Source organism: Rousettus aegyptiacus, unplaced genomic scaffold (assembly GCF_014176215.1).
Source record: "Rousettus aegyptiacus isolate mRouAeg1 unplaced genomic scaffold, mRouAeg1.p scaffold_m13_p_14, whole genome shotgun sequence".
NCBI classification, from domain to species: Eukaryota; Metazoa; Chordata; class Mammalia; order Chiroptera; family Pteropodidae; genus Rousettus; species Rousettus aegyptiacus.
In genome coordinates this window covers 27,795,380-27,812,814 of record NW_023416289.1, presented here as the reverse complement: position 1 = coordinate 27,812,814, position 17,435 = coordinate 27,795,380, and the positions used below count along the sequence as shown (strand labels likewise).

The window sequence follows — 17,435 nt, the reverse complement described above, 5'->3', positions numbered from 1 at the left end:
TGCTCTCTGCCTGGGCGCGCCTCATCTTCCCTTCCGGAACCAGTGCCCTTGAGTGGATTCGGCGGGTTCCACAGGCCTGAGCAGACATCTTTGCCATGGCTGACCCGATTCTCACCAGCTTGCTGGAAATCCTCATCTCTCTGTCTGGCCAGTCTTACCACCCACCACAGCTCTTGGTCATGTTCGAAGACCTTGCGGCTCTCTGCCCAAACGGTGTCCACACACTCCCCCGCGGCTGCTCGTTTGTCCTATTTCAGTTTGAAGCCTTCACACCAGGACCTGGGCTGCTCTCCTGCTCTGGGGCTGCTTGTCTGCCATTCCACGGGGCATCGCTGGAGCATAAGATCTTGTCCCACTACTGTTGTGGGGGCACCTCGTCCTGCTGCGGGGGACTGCAGTCTGTTTTTCACCCCTCTCCCCACAGAGAGCCGAGGCCACAGGCAGCCTGCTCACAAGGGGAGTCTGTGCAAAATGACATTCGAGCCTGAAAACCCTCCCTGCCAGGCTCTCAGGGCCATCAGGTCGACCATCCCAATAAACCGGTGCGATCGCCATGCCTGACAGACCCAGTCTCGGGAAATTCATGGACCTTGAGGCAGCTCACCCCCGTCCTGATTGCCAGAAATTTCCTCCTCTGCTACATAGAAACCAATTTCTGAAACTCCCTCACTAGAGTCCCCCAAGAGTCCCGGGAGAGCCTTTTGGAAACGATCACATCCACCATCTCCTTCTTCCTCCCTGTCGTTTCGATTCTCTCTGCCATGTGGGTTTCCGTCCTCTGTGTGGGCTCCAGTTGGTCCATCCCTCTATCCTCGAGGTCAGAACTGGGGATATGAGCCAGGGATTAATGGCACAGAGTAAGCTTCAAAAGCCATGGGGACCATTGGAAGGCCTGAGCTTAAAGATAATTTCCCTTCTCTGTAAAGGCCAGGCATTTAGTCCAAATGGGCAGAGTCGGAAAAGAGTCAGGCCAGCAGGGGACAGAGAGCAGCCACAGCCCAGATGGCCACCCCAGAAGAGCGAGTGACCGTCCCTGGCCTGAGATGCAAAACGGCCACTGATACCTTCTCCTAGAGGTAAGAGGGGCCGCTAGGAGCCTTGCAGGGGCTTCGGCTCAGGGCTCAGAGGGAAAGCATCCTGGTCCCCCCGCTGCTCCAGACCTCTCCAAGGCTTGGGGAGGAGCCCTCTCTTTTTGTCCTCACTATTCGACCTTTTGTCAATATTTAACATCTGTGTGCCCAGCAATGTGGCAAGCACGTTCCTGTTCCTCTTCTCCTGAGTTTTTAAAACCGTATCTTTATTTTCTTATAGCAGGTCATATATACTCCTGGGTTATTATTATTTTTTTTTTAATGTAAAGATTACAGAAAGAAGTATCGGAGCTTCCTTCTCCCACCCCCACCCTCGCCAAACCATGGTTTGGTGTGAGTCGTTCCCATTTAAATTAAATGAGATATTGAAATTAAATGGCATGTAAAAAAGTAAGTTCATTTTCTTCTCACTGCTGGCTGCCAGTGCCTGGGGGAAAGATAGTGTTTGTCTGTTGCACAATTCATTTGCTCAGAGAGTGGAGCCCGCTGCCAAGGAGAGAATTTCTGTGCATTGGGGTATTGTCTTTAGGCTGCAGGGGAGCCGTGCCCCGCCTCACGCCCCAGTGGAGGCTGCCAGGCCTTCCAGGGAGGTGAGCTGTCTCTGGAGTCCCGGGGCACCTTGAAGGTGGAGCTAGGATTCAGAACTCCCCCCTCGGTGTTGCCCCCTCACCCCGTTATATATTTATGTTGCTGGGAGATATAAAAATGGGGCTGCCGGTGGCAAGTCCTCAGCAAAATTTAATAAGCTAATGAACTAGGAGTGCGTGGGGGCCCCCTAAAGTTAATGAGTGGCACCGTGGTCTTCCAAAAGGACTTGTCCACCCCAAGGAGAGGACCCAGATCAGAGCCATCTGCAACTAGAGCAGCCGCCACTTGCCTCTCCTGGGATTATCCTGGGCCGTGAGCACTGGAGGGAGATTTGGCACCTGCAGACTTGAAAAATGATTTTTAATTTCCAGAATAGGCAAGAGAACAAGCACTGAATAGAGGCAGTATACAGAAGGGGCTCAAAATACCGATCGTGAACCTGGCTGGCGGAGTGCAAATCCCGGTCCACCATTAACTTTCTGGTAACACTGGGAGACTTCTCTGCCTCAGTGTCCTCATCTGTAAAACAGGCATAAGAATGCCTTCTTTTTGTACTTGTCATTAAGTCAGTTTATTTATGTCTGGCACATGGTAAGCGCTCACTAAATGTTCACAATGATTATTGATTAAGGGCGTCTATTACCAGACCCTGGCCATAAAAAAAATGGCCACATTTTTCCATCTTTCAGGTGTGGAAATTAAAGCAAAGAAAAGGTAGCTAACTTTCTCAAGGCCATTCATTAATTCATTGTTGTTGTTGTTGTTTTTAATTCAGAGGGGTTTTAATTTTTCATTGTGAAATATTTCAAGTATAGAAAAGTGGAGAAAATACCTTAACATGTATTCGGGTACTTAACATAGATTAGCCTTTTGCCACAGTTGAGGAAGTTTTTAAGAAATAAAATATTGATATTAGACCCCCTCGGTCCTCCTCTCCAATCCCACCTTTTTCTCTCTTCTTCCCAGAATCAACCATTCATCTGAAGCCAGTGGGCAACCCTCTCCAATAGTCCTAAAGTGTTTGATGTACATTTATAAATTGCTTTGACTTTTTCAAAACATTCTGATTGATGGCATACCATACAGTTTTGCTTTTCTCTCACTCAATAAGCTTTTGAGTATTCCCCATGTGGTTGCACGTGGATCTAGTTCCTTTATATTGGCTGCTGTGTGATCTTCCATTGAACGAGTCGGTCGTAATACGCCATAGACTGTCTATTTGTTCTTTTGATGAACAGAGCATTTCCAAGTTTGAATTTTTATCTGCAATGCTACTGTGGCCATCCTCATGCCATCCCATTGTGGTCACATGTGCATGGGTTTCTGGGGGACACAGACCCTTCAGTGGAGGGACTGATGGCAGAAGACGAGCTTTCCCAGACGTTACAAGTTGTCCTCCAAGAATTGCCCACTTCCACCCCATGAGCAGGACAGAGTTCTCAGCTCTCCTGCCAGGACCAGCGCTTTAAAATTTTCAATCTGATGGGAAACTCCTGGTAGTTAATGCATTAAATGGTTGCCAGCGTCTGCAGCCTGCCAGGCGTCGCACACAGTTACCAAGTGACAAAGCAGGACCCAGAATCCCAGTCTCCAGAGCCCAAGTAGGAGACTAGAGACAGACCATCTCTGCCCCCGGCACCCTGTGGCACTTACGGAGCTCTGATTTTCATAATAGACTGTTTACATTGTCTCCCCTCCCCCCCACACACACCAGGCGAGGCAGAGATCCCCTCTAATAAAGGGTCTGGGTGTTGCTATTGCTTGTATCTCTAGCTCTGTGTCATCTGATATGGCAGCTGACAGCCACATGTGGCTCCCGAGGACTTAAAACGTGGCTGGTGCAATTGATGGGGGGCGGGGGGGTGCGGGGAGGAAGATGGGGTAAAAAGGGTCAATTATGTGATAACATTAAAGAATTTTTAAAAATAATACCAATAAACTAGGCACAGTAAGCAATTAACAATGATAATAAAATAGAACAATTATTATAAGATACTGTAATAAAAGTTAAGTGAATGTGAAAAATTAAATAAACTGAGAGGAGAAAGCCAAATTGAGATGTACTCTAAGTGTAAAGTTCACACTGGCTTTAGAAGACTGAGAATGAAAAGAAAGAGTGTAACTGATCTTATTAACAATTTTTATATTGATTACATGTCGAAATAACTTCCAGATAAGTTGGGTTGCACAAAAAGTTATTCAAATGCATTTCACTTGTTTCTTTTTACTTTTTTACCAAGGCCACTAGGAAATCGTAAGTGGTGCCTGTGGCTCTGATCAGATTTCAAAGGGACCTTGCAGCCCCAGATTTTGCCGGGCTGGTGCCTTGTGACGGGAGCCCAGGGAAAGTGGAATGAACGAATGAATGAGAGACCAGAGACTTGAGAACAGGAGAACCACGGTGTATCTGAGTCCCCTCTGGCTCCACCCCTGGCCTTCTCAGACTGTGCAGAGGCTGGTCACTTGCATGACAGGCCTGACAGCCTTCCCTTCCCTTCCCTCTCCTTCTGCCTCTGAGGGAGAGAAGGAGTCGACCTTGGGAGCCAGTACCCGTGGAGGGAGGACTGGGCATCGGCCAGGCTGCCTGCCCCTGAGCAGGGCCTCATGGGAAGCCTTCCTTCCCACCAGGGAAACAATGTCCTTATGAACAGCTCAGGCCCCTTTGGGGTCAAGTGAGAACCCTTGGCCCCCTCCCAGCCAATGCGTGTGACCCTCCCACCCTGCAGGCACGGTCCCTGTATGTTCATTCAAAGCCCATGGGAGGCCAGGGCCACACCGCAGAGGGTTGCAAGCTAGCCACTCTGTCTGTCCAAGGCTTCAAGCAAGAAGAATGCCAAAGGTACTCAGCCCCTGGCTGCAAACCATGGAGCCTGAAGGCTCCCCCTTTGATGCCTTGCAAAAGGTTAACTTTGAAGCTGCCATTCAGGCAGCTGAGCCAGGCAGGGTTTGAAAAAAGAGCTCTGAGGCCTCTGGCCTGCAGCATCCTGCAGAGTGACCCCTGAGCAGATGGTCTCAATTATCTGGGAATTCCCCTCTCTTTCCAAAGATGTGTGAAAACCTTACTCATTTGGAATCTCTGGGAAGAAATATATCTCACTTAAGGTTTCGGTAACTGAGAAACTTACCCTTTCAGGCACAACCCTTCAATGTATTTTAATGGCTTTATGTGGGAAATGTTTAACAATGGCATTTATCCTTTTCTCTCTGTCAAATGGTTACCATTAGATAAGAGGCAGGACCATTGAGTGACATGCCCTCGGGCACCCTTGAGCTGGGGACTGTCCCTCCACCACTGTCCCCTGGGGCCACACGTTCTGGGTCTTCAGTCTGCTTTCCGCAGGTCTTCCTTCTGTTCTGGTACCAGATTCTTCAGCAGCTAGCACTTCTGGCTATATCAGAGCAGCCACCCACCCTGCCGTCCTTCCTGACCTCACGTCCCCCAGGCCCACCCAGATTATCTTTAAATGACTCTACCAGGCTGAGCCAGAAAAGCCAAGCTTATTCAAGTTGATATAAAATAAGGGCAAAGGTTTGGACCAGGTCTTACCTCTGCCCCTGTGTGGTCTTTGGCACCGGGCATTGAGGTATGGACACGTGAGGTCCCCAAACATGCCCTTGAGTAAATGGCATTACTGCCCTTATAAGAACATTGGTATATGAACAAGAATGCCTATTAAAAGCAAAAAAAATCCCTGCAGATCACAAAGGACCAATCTTTTTATCTTCAAGATGGTTCTAAGGTCTTTTATTTCCCTGAATTTGGCAAGATCAAAAGTACTTCAGCAAAGCAAACTCACCCGTGAGCTGAACAGGGTGCAAGACTGGGAGCCGACCTTGATTGCTCCTGCCCCCACCACATCCCACTGCCCCCTCCCCCACCTTTCAGGAGCTCCCACGTCTCTCCTTACCCCTCACCTCAACCCTAGCCCAGGCCAGGGGCCTCCAAATTCCTAGCTCCAGAGATCCCACCCCAGAGCCCAGAGGACATGAAAAAAATCTCACTCACACTCACTGTCACACACCGCTGCTTTTGAAACATTTAAAAAAATTATTCTTATAATTTTGCATTTGAAATTATTTGGCGAGTAAGTAACTTATTAAATTTAACATTGGCTTTGAGTGCTCAGCAATCATGCCTACTTAGGAATCCTTAGGAAACCAAACCCCTGTGTTTGCAAAGGTACTAGAACTTTTGTGAAGACTAAATTTAATGACAAGTAACATTCCAATGTCTTGCGTAAACTTTTATTAACTTCTATCTTGCACTTTTCTCTAGATTTTAGAACCCATGGGGTTTTTTGTTTTTTGTTTTAATTTAACTTTTGGAGTGGGTAATTCAGTCTCCTGATTCAAGTTCAAAAGGGACAAAAATGATGAGTAAAGTCCCCCAGGGCCTCCGCCCCAGCCCCGACAGGCAGCCAGTGGTACTGGTGCCCGGTGAGCCCTGCAGAGACGCGTTATGCATACACATGAGCAAATGCAGTCACGTTCTTCTCCCCTTTTAATAAAAGGATTGAACATTTGTATGGTCTCTGTACCTTGCTTTTTTTTCACTTGGAGATCCTTCCATATCAGGACATAAAGAGCTTTGTCTTTCTTTTTTATGGCTACAGAGCAATCTTTTTTGTTTTTGTTTGTTGTTTTCTTTTTTCCAGCTCTGAAACAATTTTATAGGCTCATTGAAAGCCCACAGGGTCAGGCACCACCCACCTCCCGGTGCTGGCACCCTGTCCCCTAAGCAGTGTGGAACCAACTTTCCAGCACACTTCTCTGCTCTGGCCACTTCCCCACTGAAAATGCCTCAGTGACCAGCTGTAGCCGTAGTCACAGAGTCCAGACTCCTAAACATGACCCCAGGGGCCCACTGGTCTGGTTGCCTCTGACCTCTGGCCATGGTGCCCTCTCCGATCCTCTACTGGGCTTCTTGTGGGCCTTCGAGGCAGAGCTGCCCTGCTGTCACTCTCATCCTGCCATCTTCCCTCAGGGACACCTTCTTGCCTTGTTCCTGAACCCCGTCGTCTGCCCCTCCAGCCCTGAAATTTGCTTCCACAACCTCCATCATGCTTGCTATCACATATGTCAGGGCTCTCCGCCCCGCTGGCCTGCAGACTCCGCGAGGCAGAGTCTTGCTTGTCTGTTCCCCAAACTGCCAGCACCTGACAGTGCAGATGCTCAGGAAGGAAGGAAAGAAGGAGGGAAGGAAGGAAGGAAGGAAGGAAGGAAGGAAGGAAGGAAGGAAGGAAGGAAGGAAGGAAGGAAGGAACAGAGGAAGGAAGTGAGGGAAGGAGGGAGGAATGACTGCTCCAGTCTTCACAGCCACAAGTGCAGGCTGGGAAACATGTGACTTGACTCCTAATCCCACGCGCCCCTAAGTCACAGGACCCTGGGCTGCCCACTCTGCCTGTGTGACTTCCCTCATCTGTGTCATCAGGGGGTGTCATCCGAGGCAACTTTTTCGTCTTCATCACCCTCCTTTGCCTGCGTTTCTCCACTTCTGTTGCCTTCCGTTCTCAGGTTGCTTCTGCTTTTGACTTCCCCTCTCCGCCCCTTTCCTGCCCCGCTCTTTTTTAGGACCTGCCCTTTACCTTCACACTTGCTCTCTGCAGGTAGTCTGGCTCTCTCCACGAGGGTCCCGGGCTTCTCTTTCTGCTCTAGACCCAGCCCCTGCTCTTCCCAAACGCCCCAGAGCCGGAGAAGCCTCTGCCCGGCAGTGGATGCCGTTCCAGCATCTTTGGGTCATCTGGTCATTCCAGGGCCCAGCAAGTCCCTGGGGGCGGTGCCTCTTCCTCCCTCTTGTGGCCACTCCTCACTCCTTGGAGATGCTCCCATGGTAGCCATTGTTGTTGTTACACAGCTCTAATGAAGTGTAATTTATATACCATAAAGTTCAACTGTTTTAAGTGTGTAATTCCGTGATTTTTAGTAAATTTAGAGATCCTTCTGCCCAATTACAGGCCCTTCTCATTCTCAGCACCTGGTGACCACCAATGTACTTTCTGTCTGTATGGATTCGCCTGTTCTGGACATTTCACATAAGTGGAATCATGCAGTATGTCTTTTTGAGTCTGGCTTCTTGCACTGAGCGTAATGGTTTTAAAGTACATCCATGTCGTAGTGTGTATCGGCGCTTCCTTCCTTCTAATGTCACAGTATGGCTAGACCACAATTCGTTTCTCCATTCATGGGTTGATGGACATTTTGATGGACATTTGGTTGTTTCCACCTTTTGGCTACTGTAAATAAAGCCGCTATGAACATTTGTATACAAGTCTTTGTATTTCTCTTGGGTAGGTACTTAGATGTGGAATCGCTAGAATGTCTGGTAAATACATGTTTGACTTTTTAAAGAATCTATCGAGCTGTTTTCTTTCTTTCTTCTTTCTTTCTTTCTTTCTTTCTTTCTTTCTTTCTTTCTTTCTTTCTTTTTTACTGCCTACAGCACCTGGTATTCCTAGGTGGTCTCCCATCCAAGTACTAGACAGGCCCAACCCTGTTTAGCTTCTGAGATCAGAGGAGATCCGGCACGTTCAGGGTGACATGACTGTGGACTCAAGCTGGTTTCTAATGTAGCTTCATTTTCTATTCCCAGCAGTCATATAAGAGTTGTTTCACATCCTCACCGATATTCGTTATTTTCCTTTTTCTATTCTAGCAGTCTTTGTGCGTTAAAAGTGGTATCACTGTGGTTTTGATTTGCATTTCCCCAAAGACTAATGATGCTGAGCTTCTTCTCCCCGTGTGTTTCTTGACCATTTGTATATCTTCTTTGGTGATATGTTTTTTCTAATCTTTTTTTTTTAATTTAAATTTAAATTTTTAATTGGGTTCTTTGCCTTCTTATTATTGAGTTCTAAGAGAACTTCAGGCATTCAGTCCCTTATCAGACATATGATTTACAAATGTGTTCTCCCAGTCTGTGGCTTGGCTATTCATTTTCTTAATGGTGTCTTTTGAAGTTTTTAATTTTGATGAAGTGGCCATCGATTCTTGTGACTTTCCATCTGTTGGCAGATGCTGTTTTGTCTGCTGGGTGCAGCGGTCTGAGCTTTCTCGGGGCTGTTTTTTGCTGTCTGTTTCACATGTGGGCAGCTCCTGATCTTCACTATGTGTGAGAGATTGCTATATTATTACACTGACTCTCATAAACAGCGTACATTGAAGAGTAACATTGTGCAGAAACCTGGCTCTGTCACCCACTAGCCCAAGACCAGGGGCAAATGACGGCACCTCTCTAACCTCGGTCACCTTGTCTATAATAGAGGGTAACAACAGTACCCACCTCAGAAGACCATGCAAAGTTAGTACTTAAAACATTGTCTAGTCTATGGCTATGCTACCCGGAACAAGCCGGATCCTGTCTGATCTCGGAAGCTAAGCAGGATCGGGCCTGGTTAGTACTTGGATAAGAGGCCACCTAGCAAGACCAGGTGCCATAGGTATAAAAAATAAAAAATAAGGGATTGTAAACTGACAAGGTCCTTGCAATCTGTGAGGTCAACCAAGGGTTGCCTTGCCTAAAATAAACAAACAAACAAACAAACAAATGCAGTGTCTAGTACCTACTCAGCTCAGAACCCTCTGCCCGTTTATAGTTCTCATTTAAGTCAAATGTTACCTATGATTTGTCTGGTTCTTTAATTGGGTTTTTTGGTTTTTTGTTTGTTTTTTTAAGCCCACAGCACCTGGTATTTCTAGGTGGTCTCTCATCCAGGTACTAACCAGGCCCGACCCTGCTTAGCTTCCAAGATAAGACAAGATCAGGCGTGTTCAGGGTGGTATGGCCATAGACTGATTCTTTCAAAGTTAAGATGGATTCACATGAATCTCATTTTTGACTCTTACTACAGCCCTCAGAGCTGGTGCTCCTCACCCCATTTTAGGGGTGAAAATCAGACTCAGAAAGGCTGAGCGTCTTGCTTACGGTCTCCTGCCAGGGATATTGCTGAAGTGTCAACCTAGGTTGAGGAACTCCAACCCAACGGCTGCTCCCAGAGGGCAAAGCGAGATGTTCACGACCCAGCCAGCTCAGGCAGAACTTGTGCCCGACTCCCAGGGCCCTGTGTCCACACTACACATTAACCTGGGCACTGGGGCAGGGCAGGGGACGAAGTGAGGAGAGATGTATCATTGCTGCTCCAAGCAGAGCCCTCCACCCCCGGGGAAATGGAACTGCTACAACATATCTATCTACGTGAGGTTGGGGAGGTGGAGCGGTGCCCAAGTGTTTGGAGAGCACTGAGCAGGGAACAGGGACCAGACCCAGCCTGGGGTGTGAGGAGGGGGCTCTCAGCCTCCCCGAGGGTGGGGTGAAGGCACCCTACCCCTTCTGAGAGCCACTGGAGCTGTAAGGCAAATGTGTGGCTCTCAGGTGACCCTCTCAGGCAGACAGGCCCACAATAACCAAGAAGTCCTACACGCCATCCCCCCCACCCCATGCTCCTGGGGTCTATTTCCCCAAAGCCTGTGTTTCTTTTAACTTTTATTTAGGGCGTTTTCAAATATATATGTGGAGAGAGAAGACCACAACCAATTCTCATGTACCCATCGCCCAGGTCTAGCAAGAGCCATTGCAGGGCCATTCTCATCTATTCTCCCACCCAATGAATAAATTCCAAGAATCACATCATTTCCTTCCTGTGGCCCCCATTTCCAAAATCCCGCAGTACAAGTATGGGCACACATATGTGCACAAAAATTACCCAGAAGCAAGGAACCACCTGCCACCAACTCCATATTGGTGGGTCCTGGTGGAAGAGACCAGCCCTGCCCTTTTCCAGCCACTCGTCCTTGGTCCGAGCCTTTTCACCTCTCTGAGCCCCAACTACCTTACTGGTAAAATGGGACACCAAGGCCTGCTGCTGGCAGGCTAGCTGTGGAGATTAACCGAGACCGCTCTGGGTGCGCAGATACTCAGCAAAACAAGAAAACACAGCAGGAGGGGCATCCCTAGTGTCTGCATGGGGAGAAGGGGAGAAGAATGGGGCTGGGGAGGGGCACGCCAGACCTTTGAATATCTGTAACAGATCTCTGACGGAAAAACACATCTCAAGCAAATATAGCAAGTGGTTTGTTTCTTACAGCAGGGTGGCAAATATGTAGGTATACCTTTTTTTTTTTTTTTTTTTTTTTTTTTGCTTTTTTTGGATATTTGGATTAGGTCATAAACCTAATTGCAGCAAATTAAAACAAAGCTTTAAAAAAAGCAACAACTCAGAACATGTCTATGCTTGGCATGTAGTAGGCCTCGTTTTATATCTCGCTGTGTAACAAAACACCCCGAAACTTAGCGGCTTAAAACAAGCACCATTTTATATTTTCTCCCAATTCTGTGGGTTGTCTGGGCTCTGCCGGGTGGTTCTTGGATAGTTCATGACACTAGCTGGGGCTGCTGGCACCTGATGGGGGCTTTCCTGGGCTGGATGGCCAACCTGACTTACACACATAGTGGGTGGGTGGCACCGGGCATTGGACGGGAGCTCAGGTGGGGCTCTGCCAGGCAGTCTACACCTGGACTCTCCTCATGGCTTGGGTGGCTCTCTGCACAGTAATCGGTTTCTAAGAGGGAGCCCTCCGGAGAACAAGTGTTCCAGGATGGCGGAAGCAGAAGCCACCAGGGCTCCTTAAGGCTTAGCTGCCCATGGTATTCATTGTATTCGGTTGATTGTGCAGTTGCAGGCCACACATTCAAGGAGGGGAAATAAGCCTAACTTCTCAATGGGGAGAGGAACCAAGAATTTGCAACTACCTTTAACCCCACACTGTGCTCAATAAGTGTCGAATTAGGAACTGAATTTCAGAGATACACCTCAAATGAGGAATTAACTGCTGGTAGGGCTTGGGGAGCTGTGAATGGAAAGAACTCGCCCCTCCTGGCCCCACTCCCACCCTCTATGACACTTCATGGATCTCCTCAGGCCTAAATACCTCCAAAGCCACGTGTGACTGGGTGGTGCTCCCAGAGCGTGGAGAAGTCATGCCATGGTGACCAGGAAGGTCCAAGGCCTCTCAGACCCAATGCAGAGTCTGCTAGGAAGTCAGTTTGCAAAGACCCCCCACTCTCCCACCCTGCTGCCATGGCCGGGGGCTCCTAAGCCCTCCTGTTCAAGGCTATCCCGAGCCAGGACAATTTTCAGTTGGCCCTTGGTCCCCACTGAGCCTCAGGCCTGTCCCGATGTCCTTCAGGGCTCATAAAGGGTCCGAGGACAACCAAACGTGCCAGCTGGTGTTGTCTCGGCCCTGCCCCTCCTTTTATTCCCTCTAGTCCTTTTCCTGGTGTGGCCTTAGTGTAGACACCGCCCCTCGCGTCCTCCATGCTACCACTTTTTGGCAACTGAGAAGGTGCACGAGCAAGTGAGGCCACGCAGAGAGAACCGGCCTCCTCCTGTTTCTGAGCAGAACAGCCTCACAGAGAGGATCTCTCCCCTGCAGCTCCCTCGGGCATTTTCGCTGGTTTGGCATCTTGGCAGATGGCTTCCTCTAGGAATGGGCTGTGGCACCTGCTTCTTTTCCTGGAATGTATCTGGTCCCCTGGATCCTAGAAACCTTCTGAGAACTTGCAGTTTTTCATTTGCTCATTCAAACTCCCATTCCTTCTGCAAGGATGTGCGGAGTGTCTGCACTGTGGGGGCTCTGTGCTCCGTACTGAGGAGACAATGGCCAGCAGTGCAGACCTGGTCCCTGCCTTCCTGGGGTTCACCTGCTAGTGGAGAAACAGCCCTTCAGGAATTGAACTGATGACACTTGCTCAGGGCTATGAAAGAGTTAACTGGACAAGGTTTGGGGAAAGGAAGAACATTTCAGGAGGAAGGAACCATCCTACAACCCTGGTCCCTTTCTGCCTCCTTTGGGCTTATACCCTGAACCCAGAACCCCCACAGCAAGAGTTCTTCTGGCTTCCCTGTGCCCTGCAGCGGCTTCCTCAAAGGCCACCTTCTCAAAGTCTCTCCTTGTCCGCGTTGTCTAAAATGTTAGCTCCCCACCCCTTACAGCCTCTTACTTTATTTTTATATTTTATTTTTCCTCCTGGGCACGCAGACTCTAACATCCATGAGGGACAAGGGGTTTAGACAATTCTTAGTGCCTAGAACCATGCCTACGGCACATGGTGGGCGGTCTGTCAACGCTGGAAAACTGGTTGAATCATGCACAGAAAGTTAATCTCCAAACTTAATCCCCGAGGGGAGGGAAGGGACAGAATTGCTCTAACTACTTGGCTACTACTTCCTCTGTAGGCCAAGGGGTCTCCTGCTGAGAAAGGAAGGCCTTGGGGGACAGGTGTTAGGGGCCCTAACACACACACACACACACACACACACACACACACACACACACGGAATTCCCACCTCCTGCACCTGCCTGTCTCAAAGCTCCAGGTAATTCTGATCACAGTCAAGTGTGGGGCAGCTGCCCTGGCTTAGTCTCCTAGGTCCATGGGTTCAAGACTGCCCCCCTCCTCTCCAATCGCTTGAGCTGCTTCCAAGTAGGTGGTACAAGGTGAGCCCACTGAGCTTGACTCTCATCCCAGAGCCCAGGGGGTTTCCACCACCAGCTCCCCACTACCTTCCCACTCAAGGCCAAATTCTTCCTGGGACAGGGCCCCTCACTTGGCTACCAGGAACGCAGTGTCCAAGTAGGCTCTCCCTTTTTACACAAAAATTTCAGACTCATATAAAAGTAGAGAGAATCCTATAATAAACCTCCACGTACCCATCCCTCAATTTCAACACTTATCAAGCTTTTTTTCAATCTCTCTCCACCACCCCTCCATCCTTATTTTTCCAGTCTTTTATTTTCCTGGAGTTTTTTAAAGCAAAACTAATCTTCATACTAATTCATCATAAATACTTTTCTATATCTATCACTAAGGGCTTTAAAGACAGTTATACCGCTATCGCATCTATTAAAATTAGTAATACTTTAAAATAATTATCTAATACCCAGGCTGTGTTCAATTTTCTGCTATTATCTCACAAATACTTTTTCATAGTTGGTTTGTCCAGATCAAGACCCATATAGGTTTCACACACTGCATTTGCTTGATTTGTCTCTTCAGTTGTTACTCTTGCCAAGTGGGCTCTGACTACCTTCGAGGTTCTCAGTGGTAGCCAGCTATTAACATTACCTGGAAGTTTTTACAAAACGGCCATGCCTGGGCCTTACCTGGACCAATTAGGTCAGAATCCCTGGGGGGAGCTGGGTGTTTGCTTTATTCATTTTTATTTATTTATGTGTTTAGCTCCTCCAGTGATCCTGGCATGCTGCCAGGGCTAGGAACCACTGGAACATACTCAGGGATTCTCAACCGGCAGGAGCGATTGTGTCCCTGAGGAAACAGGTGTCAATATCTGGAGATATTTTCGGTTGTCCTAACTTGGGTAGATGGCTGATGCTACCAGTGTCAAGTGAGTTGAGGCCGGGGATGCTGCTCAACATCCTACAGCGCCCAGGACAGAGAATGATCCGGCCCCAAATGTCAAAGTGCCAACATTGAGAAATTCTGATACTGAAGCACAAATCCCGCTGTTCTCAAGGGGTGGAGGCCTTGGGGAGTGGGGGGAGGGGCAAATTAAACAGGATTCTTTCCATTCCTTCTCTCAAGCACTAGCTGACAAAAGGAATCCTGCTGGGCCTCCTCTCATTAGTGCCCTGTCCCCTCCTCCAGCACCCCATCTCCTCCCCCAGGTTAGAGTGGGGCCAAACTCCCCTGAGAGGGGCAGCTCCTTTCTTAGTTTGGTGTAGAAGAGGATGGCACAGGTCAAAATGCAGCACTAATGGGCTGGGTGACCTGTGACCTCCCTGTGCTGCAAGTCCCACACCTAGGAAATGGAGGAAAAATAATCTGTGTGTCCCTCAGAGGGCTGTTCTGAGTAAATAGTGACATCGGGGAGCGTATACAGGTATCCCGTTCACTGTGGTACCCCGGTTGCCAGCACAGATAGATGCTCAAAAGTGTTTGTAGAAATGAATCCCCGTTTCTCCCTGTGGATACAGGGGTGCAGAGACAGGGAGCTCTCACAACTAGTGCCCAGCATTCAACCTGCTCAAAGCTTCTCGGCCCTCAGAAAGGGCCCCTCTCCACCCTTCCAGAACAAAAATGTAGGGCTGCGCCTGCCATCCCCAGGGGTTTCCCCACACCTCTGTTAGAGGAGACTAGAGGACACAACCCTTGGCAGCCCCCTCCAGGGTGAGTTGTAAAAAATGGGCGGAAGGAACACCCAGCCCCTTACCCTGCCCATTCGGTCCTTCTGTTTGGTGGGGACATGAACATTTTCTGCCTGGAACTCCAGACTGATACTGTCTGGGGAACCGAAAAAATTGTAACATCTTTAGGAATGACTCAAGGGGAGAACACACAGCGAGGATGCTGACTCTACTTCCTGCAACTCGGTTCTTTCTTGCATTCACCAAAGGAGTGTCACTGTCCTGCTCTGTGACTCAAGGTCCCTTCAGTATTCTCCAGAAGGACACAGAACACAGGGTGTGGAGACCTGGGGCTGGTAAGATGGAGCTGGCACAAAGGCTTGTGACCATGACAGGAAAAACACGGGTAAAAGATCGCTTTTGTTCCTCCCAGCAAGCTGGGTAGTGCCTGCAGAGGCAGCCTCACAGCGAGAGCCTCCTGAGAAACCTAGACGGATAAAAGGCCCTGCACCCACACCTAGGGGACTGGAAAATCACTCCCAGTTGGGAGTCATCAAAACTCTGAAGAACGCCCAATGGCCTAGAAGCAAATCCTAATACCCCAACTTGGACCGCACCCCTGAAATGGGGTGTGTGATAGCGCGCGGAGACAGCGAGGGGCCAGACGCTAACACGGGGAAGCGGCCCTTTGATTGCTAGGGCCATTTGAAGCCCTACAGCTCCAGCGACAAGATGCGGAAAGGGGCACACTGCTTAAGTAATCCCAGAGCCCAGCGCAGGAGTATGGGGCTGGGGATGGCTGGATGGGGGACTTCTTGTCACTGCACTCTGCAGCCAGGCGGTGGGGCGCACTCAAACTTGGCCGTCCCGAATGGGGGAAGTGGCGCCCCTTTCCACCACCCATGGCTGAGATACACAGCAAGCACCCAGACTCAGGGAGAGGCGCACATGGGGAACACTCCCCCACCACCGTGACCCAAACTTCCCCCGGGTTCCCCCCGGGCCAGGGAAGTGGAGACTAGGGTGACCAGGGGTAGGCCGAAGGCGCGGGCGCCCCAGGCACTCTCCCCAGGGAGGCGACGGGCGGGTCCCGCTCCGCCCCCGTACCGCCCCAGCTTCGGGCCGGTGCGATCCTGCGCCCGCGGGCAGGGCGGGGCTGCGGCCAGCACCGCCCCGAGGGGCCGGGGAGGGGGCGGTGGGAGGCGTGCGCGCGCGGCCGGGCCCGGAGCGCCGGCCGGGGCGGACTGCCCGGCCCGGGATGTGACTCCCGGTGCTCTCTCTTGCAGGCTCGTCGCCGCGGCCCCCAGAGCCCGGCTGCCGCCTCCTCCGCCAGCGCCCGGGCGGGCCCCGTGCGCCCCGGGCGCGGCTCCGCAGTGAGCCCACCAGGAAGTGGTGAGTACCCCGCTCCGTGCGCGCCCGGGTGCCTGGACCGCGCTGCCCAGCACACCCCACTCCACCCCTTCCAGAAGACGCCGTTCTTTTCGAGAACCGCAGCCCCACTGGGCGGTGTCCACGCCCCGCAAGCTCCGGAGGCGGGAGGGGCGCGCCCCGGGGAGGACAGGGGCCCTTGGGGCGGTGGGGACCCTCGCGGGGCTGGGAGTATCCCCTTCTCACTGACTTCTCTGAGGAGACGCGGGTTTGGGGAAAGTTGGGCCCCCTCTGGCTGTGTTGCAACTTGCACCGGGCGGGTAGGGGTGTGTCCTCGCGCGTGGAAGCTCTAGCCCCCCACTCTCCACCTGACACCCCGCGCTGTCACGAGTTCCTTGGGAAGGGACCAGACCGCCATTCCTCAAAGCTGGAAAGGAGCCCGGCCAGGGTGGGGGCAGGAGGCCTCGAGAGGAACCATTTCCCCTCTATCGAGTATTTTAAAATATATTATTTATGAACCGCCTCACTTAGGGGCCCCCTTCGCTCCCAGGGCATCAAAGCAGGTTTGCAACCGCAAAGGGCGATCAGTATGGACGCGCGCGCGACTTCTTCTGGCCCGCTGAGCTCAGCGGAACTGGGTGGGGGGAGGCCCTCTTTACAAAGGGGGACCCGTAGCTCCGCTGGGCCGTGTGGTGGGCGGGGACCTGGGCGGTAGAGTCTTCTCTCAGACTGCTCCTGGCTGTTAGGCCTGAAAGAATGGAGAGAAAAGTCTGTGTAGGCTGAGCAACCCTGACTCACTGAGGAAGACGAATGGAAAGGTAGCCAGGGAAAGCCACTTAGGAGGTAGTGCAGACTTGTGGAACCAACATCCCAGCTCACAGATGAGGAGACTGAGGCTCAAAGAGACACTCCTGGATTGACAGGCTCCGGGATTTCCTACCTAGCTCCCAAAGATGCTAGGTAGGATGCTGTTTTGGGCTGGATTAATTTTAGAAAGCACTCCCTTACCTAATCTCATCCCTTACCTGTCCAGGCCACACCTGCCTTGTGTTCTGTGTCCCCAACCTTGGGTACTTCTTCCTCTGGTTGGGAGGGAGGCAGTGTATTTATGGAAAGACTTAATCCTCAACTCCAAGGAGGCTGAATGCTCTGATGCCTAATCTCTGCCTGAAATCCCTTCCCTTGTTGAGGGATGGGGGCCGGGGGCGGGGGGGGGGGGGGTGCGGTGGCGGCGGGTTAAGGACCGGG

At 50.6% G+C, this 17,435-nt stretch overlaps 2 pseudogenes; both read right to left on the bottom strand.

The window, feature by feature from the left end:
- Nucleotides 1-8,109: 8,109 nt before the first annotated feature.
- Nucleotides 8,110-8,228, bottom strand: LOC118611619 (annotated as a pseudogene).
- A 1,121-nt stretch (nucleotides 8,229-9,349) lies between these two features.
- LOC118611745 lies at nucleotides 9,350-9,468 on the bottom strand (annotated as a pseudogene).
- Nucleotides 9,469-17,435: the final 7,967 nt, after the last annotated feature.